At 48.8% G+C, this 7,900-nt stretch overlaps 1 protein-coding gene across 4 annotated transcripts in view; it reads right to left on the bottom strand.

The window, feature by feature from the left end:
• PRR5L (proline rich 5 like) overlaps positions 1-7,561 on the bottom strand; it is a 284,562-nt gene extending 277,001 nt beyond the window's left edge. The window contains exon 1 of one of the 4 annotated variants that reach the window (XM_085643475.1): positions 7,112-7,561. The gene's annotated coding sequence lies outside the window, so the exon portion shown is untranslated. Of the gene's footprint in view, positions 1-3,961; positions 4,208-4,263; positions 4,332-4,469; positions 4,629-7,111 lie in introns of those variants that run through there. The other 3 variants (XM_085643476.1, XM_085643478.1, XM_085643477.1) reach the window with 3 other exon arrangements.
• Between the last annotated feature and the right edge of the window lie 339 nt (positions 7,562-7,900).

Below are 7,900 nucleotides of genomic sequence, written 5' to 3' on the forward strand. Positions count from 1 at the left end.
AGACTAGAAACCATTCAGTACTCGGCAGCCAGACTCACCCTCAACTTCCTACATCAAACTCACAACACCTCAGGGAACCACTTGGCTCCTGACACACAAACGTGTTTAATTCAAATTCCACACACATTCAGGGCACTACACAACTTAGGCCCCGCCTACCTGAATAGTCGCATCTCCTTCCACCAACCATCCAGGAGCCTCCGCTCCACACACATCCTACCCATACACAGAAGCAGATCAGGCGGACGGGTGTTCTCTGACATCACTCAAAGTGTGGAGTGCCCTCCCTCTCCACATCAGCCTCCTCCTCCCTGCTTGGATTCTGCAAGAAGCTGAAGACCAGGCTTTCTATTTACTACCTGCACTAGACGAGGCTAGGCTCACACACCTGCTGAGCGCCGGGATAGCCTCGCGGGTGGAAGTGTGCTCTACAAATACACGCAACACCAAAGGGGAGAGCTTAGGCTAGGCTCACACACCTGCTGAGCGCCGGGATAGCCTCGCGGGTGGAAGTGTGCTCTACAAATACACGCAACATCAAAGGGGAGAGGTTAGGCTAGGCTCACACACCTGCTGAGCGCCGGGATAGCCTCGCGGGTGGAAGTGTGCTCTACAAATACACGCAACACCAAAGGGGAGAGCTTAGGCTAGGCTCACACACCTGCTGAGCGCCGGGATAGCCTCGCGGGTGGAAGTGTGCTCTACAATTACACGCAACATCAAAGGGGAGAGCTTAGGCTAGGCTCACACACCTACTGAGCGCCGGGATAGCCTCGCGGGTGGAAGTGTGCTCTACAAATACACGCAACATCAAAGGGGAGAGCTTAGGGGAAATTAAAGGACATGCTAATACAAAACACACACCCAGAAAAGAGCAAGACTATTGCAATTCACAAAATACACTTCTAAAGTTGTTACAGCCCAAAGGCCCTGGAATTATCCAGCCTAGAGTGGTTGTTTTTAGAAATATGGGAACCCTTCCTGTAAAATTTAAAAAGATGGAGAACGTCATTTCCAGTCGATCCGACCCACTTTAACCACTGTGGGCAGAGACCACAACGGAGATCTGCGGGCAACAAGTTTGACTCCCACCAGAGGCTAGGGGGATATAACAAGATAAAATGGATCAGATTCTAAAGCTTGGTATCTTAGAACAAAGGTTAGTAAATTATCATTAACGATAAAAATTCAGAAGGATATGGGTATTGTGGACAAAGGCCTCCTGAGGAAAAGACCCAAAATAGCTACAAAAAAAAAGAAAAATGCAACAATCAGGAGAGTGCGGTCAGACAGAGGCCTATTGATCTACAGAGAGAAACATCAAAGTTCAGATACAACTCCTAAAGCCAATGACCTCTCGCTGAGCAGCACGCTGAACCAGTCTAAAAATACAAACCAGCCGCGGTGCAAGAATCCGCCAGAAGGCCACCTATTCAAACAAACCTTCATTGAGTAGCGCAAAACTCAACGAAACACTAGAGTGACCCGGATCAATGCCAGGCCTGCCCCACATTGTACGGACAAGCAAGCCATGCACTTCCTGCATCCTGTCTGCATCTGGATCCAGTTCTCGAATCAATCACAACGTACGTCAACGCCTCGTGCCCGTGATACATAGAACAATGCAAGTCAATATTAGAACAGACCTTGCCTGTCACCTCGTAGAAGCAGCAAAATGGATGCCCTCTGGTAAGTTCAAAGTCAACTTCAAAGGGCAAAGGTACAAGCATTTCTGCTGGGTGCCAGCGGTCAAAGGCCTCGTCCATCTAAGGGTCAAGGGTATATCTGTCGAGCCAACTCCTGCTATAGACTGGGATATCACTGATAATATATGCTTCTTGGAGCAGACATTGGGGTCTCCCTGCACCAGGACAGTCTTATTCTCATGTGTTAGTTCATTATAAGAAGAGGGTTGATGAAACAATTTTGGGGGGGTGCTGTAGTATCTGGAGCGCTGGGACGCAAGTGGGAAACAACAGCAGTGCCAAATACAGATGGTGCCCAGTAACCTGTAAATAATTCAGATTCTAGAGAGCAGGCCTTACACATTCCACCACGGTCTCACATCCAACCTTGAGGACGGGGTCTTGCCTTACAGCTTACGCAGACCGCGCTCAGACCAGTGAACAGAAATATCTCTCCACCCTGAAACCCCACTAGTCTGGGAGAACTGGCCATCTCACAGCGCAAGTTCACAGCTTCAGATCAAGGTCCGTCAAATCAAGAGCAGGTCTTCTCTGCGGTCCTTTGGGAACACCACGGAGGCCTCCTTCCTTCTCATGGGTCTTAGCCTGGAGCAGGGGTCTTCAAAATGGGGTTAGGGCTAGCAGTGAGCCTTAAATGACCCCGGGGGACTCCAGACTCTGGTTAAAAGAAGCATCATGCTTATTGGGGCTAGTAGTGCACCTTAAATGACCCCGGGGGACTCCAGACTCTGGTTAAAAGAAGCATCATGCTTATTGGGGCTAGTAGTGCACCTTAAATGACCCCGGGGGACTCCAGACTCTGGTTAAAAGAAGCATCATGCTTATTGGGGCTAGTAGTGCACCTTAAATGACCCCGGGGGACTCCAGACTCAGGTTAAAAGAAGCATCATGCTTATTGGGGCTAGTAGTGCACCTTAAATGACCCCGGGGGACTCCAGACTCTGGTTAAAAGAAGCATCATGCTGATTGGGGCTAGTGGTGCGCCTTAAATGACCCCGGGGGACTCCAGATTCTGGTTAAAAGAAGCATCATGCCGATAGCAGTGCTCTGTTTTCAGCTGAAACCAAATGACCAGCAGCTGTGTTCTGGGCCATCGGTAACATATTTTGTCATTGACATCTGGCTGGGAGTGTGTGCCAGAAGAGGAGAAACTCCAAATGTTCTCCCATCCTCCCAGCCCCCAGTTCTAATAATCACACAGTGGACTCTTGTACACGTTAGTAAGGCCTGCCTGACCAGAATGGTATGTTTGGCAATCATGTATTTGAATACATCTTTAAAAGGTTTAACATTAGTGTGATGTTTAAATCAGTTTAGACATTTTTAAAAATTGCAAATGTAATAGAATAACTGTGAAAAATTCTGAGGGGGGGCAATGATTTGTTTTTTTTAATGCGGGGGGGGGGGTTAAAAATGTGAATGCCACTGGCCTACAGAAATGCCAGCAAGACTGATCAGTGGGCTGTCCTGTCCCCCTGGCTCCCCATCAACCCAAAGGGTCACTGCCTCACCAGGGACCCCACAGCAAGACTGCAGACACCCTCTTTCACTCTACCACCCGCCACCGCGCCCACGCTTGTCCGCTACACCCGAGCGCGCGCTCGGAGACCATTACATTTGTAGCGTGCATAGATAACTCACCGCATTATGCAACTATGTAATGCATGGCACAGAATTTGTTTTGAAGCGAGGGGGAATGGGAATTATGCGGGTAACCTTTCACAGCAACGATGCTGAACATTTGCAAATGAACTGACAACTTTAAGGACACGAATCTCGGGTCCCGGCAGGGCAGTCCTAGCGGGGCGGCGGCGCCATAAATTACAGCTTCTTTGTACCCACAATTGTGAGGCTTTGTGGATACAAATAAAATACAAATATATATATAGATTTAGAGGAAGAGAGTTTTACTTAGGCTACGTTGAAAGTGGCTTCCTTCACAAGCTCCTGAATACTTCTTTGCTGCTTTATGAAGCCGGAATTAATTTGGCAGAAAAACAGAGACGCCCCACATCAAGTGTCAATAGCTCACGAGAATTGCATTCTGGGACTTGCAGTTTTACGCCAGAAAGTACCACTTCACCGGTAGTAAAGGGTGTCTAGTGCGCGGCGCTCAAAAACACTATTTTTTTTATTTTTTATTAAAGATGGGTCAATATTTGTGCCAGTATAGTGGCGAACTGACAAAACCTCCCAAAAAAGCATATTCAACGAATGATCCAAATTAATTCCACTTTTAAGAAAGTTCCTCTCACCTGCTCCCTCTTGGGGGTCCGAACACACAAAAGATCAGACTTCGGCGCTGCATGTTAACACGAGGGCTCCAACTCCCCCTAATGCTGCCAGTCCATCTGCAGAAATATTTAACACCCGGGGGTAGAATTTCGGCCTCGCAGGCACCCGACGGCGCCTGTGTCTCCGCCACACCCACCGACACGGGAGGTACGTGCGTTCACAGTACCCAGATCTGGTCACCTCTGCAAGCAACACGTGCCCTTTGACCCCAGGCTGCAGAAGGTCACATACAAGAGTCATAAAGGCACAGGGTTCACCTCACCTGCTGCATGCATGGGCATAATATGGGTACTGAAAGAGAACCGGGGCAGGCAGCCTCCCACGTGCTGTGCACTCGGATCCAGTCCAGAGGAAGTACGGGGGAAAAATATAAAAAGTAAATAGTGCACCGAAAGCCCCTCTGCCTGGCCTCTCACCGCTGCGCCCTGAGGATGCAGACGGCATAAACACGGAGCTCCCGTAACCTACCTTTGAATCCTCCGTGAAACACAGACACTCTACAAGCGGTCCTCGGCGGCGGTCAGATCTGCCCATGCAAATACAGGCTCCTCCCAGCACAGGGCGGGCTGTGGACACACAACATCGCGGGAGGGGGGGCGCTTCAAGTGTAACAAAGCGGCAACAAGTGATTCCGGAGTTTTAGAAGCGTTTGATGAAAGAAAAGCCGCGGCACAGACAGCCAGACACAAGAGGGAGGGACCGGCGGGTGCAGAGACTTGAGGAGTCAGTGGGGATGGGGCAGCCTGTGCGGTCGCTGCACGTGCAGCGGAGCTGGCAACACGACCAGGGATAGTGCGGTAGAGCACTCACATGGATGGGGCCTATGGACCTGGGGACGTGTGAGAGTCTACAACAGAGATTTAGACGCTCTAAGGGGCATATTATCAAGCCAGGCGATACAATTATCGCCGCTTTAGCGGCAGAAAACTGCCGCTAAAACGGCGATAATGTGCTTGATAATATGCTTTATGGAATTCCAATTGAAGCCCATGTTAGCCGTCTTTCACATTTAACATGGGCTTCAATTGGAATTCCATAGAGCATATTATCAAGCCCATTATCGCCGCTTTAGCGGCAGTTTTCTTGGTAATATGCCCCCAAGTGTGAGAAAGAATCTGTGTGAGAGAGTCACGTGTGAGAGAATTAGTGTCAGAGTGTGTCACAGTTTGGGAACATGTAGTTGTGACTGTGTTTGAGTGAGTTTCCGTGTAAGAGGAAACACGTGCTCGAGTGAACTGCTCGTTTACTTAAGGGGGTTTCTAAAACGTACAGTGGGAAGGAAGCCTGGATGCGAGAGCCGAGCTCGAGCTATTTAGGGACCGGAGGGACGTCCTGCGACTTAAAGAAGCCTGCTAGAAGGGGGCGGGGCGGCCATGGGTGCCATCAAACATTCCGTAGCCTGTCCCACTGTGTGTGTCCGTAGGAAGTGGAGCATTTATGTGCACCCGAGGAGTAGGGTGTCAGGATACAGACATCCAGGATATAATAAGGCAAGTAGCATAGCAGAACTGGGGGGGCGGGGGGGGGGGGGCGCGGGGAGCATGAATTAGCGCTGACAGCACAATGGATTATATGCAACAACAAAAAAACGCCCCAGTCATCTGACAGGAGTTGGTGAAACAGCATTTCTGGTAGTACGTGGTTAATCTGTATGACACACTCAATGTCAGGCTCAGATTACCTTGTCCATCGCAATACTATGACCTTGTGAAAAGTCCAGGCGTCGTCGCGATGTACGAGGGTTGGATTCTGGGACAATTTCAGATACTTAGCTGAGCACCTTTCATTCTTAGCTCTGGTCTAACACAGCTTTACCTGTCAAGCCAGCCTCCTATAATATACACATATATTCACTCAGAGTTCATACATTTCTTTAATCAACTGGCATTCACATTTTTCTTCCGCCCACCACAGCCTATAGGATGGGATAAGGGTTCAGACCATTTCAGCAGCTGTCTCTCCTGCAGGGTGAGTGACAGCACATTCAAACAAGACCACGTGGACTGGACATCAGCCTAGAAAGGTGCACTTTAGTAACAGGACTCGTAGGACAAAGTGAACATTTTCAAATGCGTTTTCCTTTCCATTTGTGGTACTGTTAATTTTTTAAAACATGTAACCCCCGAGTGTCTAAACTAGCTCTTTACATTACAGTAATCGAATGTCAATCGTGCATTATCTTTCCGCCAGTTTGTGCCGGTGTGCCTTGAAGCTAAAAGGGTTTCTCTCTAATCTGACTACAACTGCGTGCTTGGGACAGCTCATATTGTTTTAACCATTACAATTTTCCAAATGCAAGCATATGGCTGCCAAATGTACTCAGTTTCATTTTCCTTTTTATGTTTGTGTTGTATGCAACAAAAATAGTAACTTTCGTCTTGCCATGGCCAGACCTACTGCTTTTGCCAACGCTTGTTTTTTCGCCAAGGCACCTGAAATATTTATCGTCTACAATTGTATCCATTTAATAGAGGCTAATCACAACAATTAAATGCTCCCCACATCGGGGAGATTTTGTGCATGATGCTGAAATCTGCAATAATCAGAGACTGTGGCAAGACGTTAATAAAGTTCACGTACAACACAGAATGAACTGCTTCTTGGCGCTGTGAATTGAAGTTATTGACACGCTCATGCATGGTACCGCTAAGAAAGAAACACGGAGCAGAACTTGAGCTGGTGCGAGGCAGAACGAACACCCTTCACCATAGTTCAGAAGTGGCTCCGTGCTATGGCACACCTTCAGCCAATCCTGGGTTTACTGCCACCTGTGCATTGCATTCTGGGGGCTGTAATCATATTTTTACCATGTTACACACTGCCCCCAAAATCCCAGCGTGGACATTGACATTGGCCTAAACAATCACTATCGGGTAAAGGTATCGGGCATGGCACGAGACCAGTGGTCAGTTAGGACAACTGGCGCAAAGTCCACTCTGAGCTTACTTGCCAATCTTTCAGCCCAGAAATCTGACAGAGAACAATAGCCTTTTTAAACATTTAGAAACATGTTGAAGATGAAGCCAACTTGAGTGCATCTTTAATCATTCAATGTTTAAACAATTAACCAGTCACCAGTAATCAAATGCGTAAAGGTTATATGTACTTACAGGAGAAGATGCAATCGCCTCGCAGTTTCTCTGCACTCAGCTTTCCAACAATGTCTTCAAAAATGTACCCAGCGGTTAAAAAAAAAAGGCCTCCAAAAATAGCGCCGGCGTAAATCTAGCGCCGCGATAACTTCCACACGTGAGTAGCCAAGCATGGGGAGGTGCTCGCCCTCTCCTCCGGGATGGAACTCTGCACAGAGATGACGAGAAGTTCCCCCATAACGTCTTAAACCAGCTACGTTTTATTGCAGCTCCTTGGGGGGGAAATCGAAAGTTCTCAGCAGCAACAGGACGAACTGAGCGCCACAAAGCCCACGGCAGCGCTGGGTGACAGGAGCCCAGGGAATCCGAAATATTAGAGTCTAACTGAACGCGGGAACTGCTGCCCAGCGGAGAAAGAAGAGAGCGAAGTTTGGTTGGCAGAGTCCGCCCGCCCCTTTTTTAATTGCGCTTTTTTCAGCAACAAAGGAGCCAGTTAAAGCGACAGTACTGCACGGAGCAGACAATGCGCCGGGGGCTCAGGCGTCTGGGCTTAATTCGCAGACTCCGGGGCTGTGTTTATTGTTGTGCCCTGGGCGCTGGGGTCGCGGGCTAGGAGCTGAACAAAGGGAGGTGTGGGGTAGAAAGACACAGCAGGTTTAGACTCCTCAGTGAATTGTTGCAGGACGAGCACGTGTCCCTTCGCATGCCACTACCTCTCCCCTGCCCCAATGCCACCTTGATGTGCCCACCAAGAAGCAACTTCCCAAGGTTCCACACTTACCAGCGGACGCTATTTTTATTGTGCTG

Source organism: Triturus cristatus, chromosome 3_1, assembly GCF_964204655.1.
Source record: "Triturus cristatus chromosome 3_1, aTriCri1.1, whole genome shotgun sequence".
In the NCBI taxonomy this organism is placed as follows: Eukaryota; Metazoa; Chordata; class Amphibia; order Caudata; family Salamandridae; genus Triturus; species Triturus cristatus.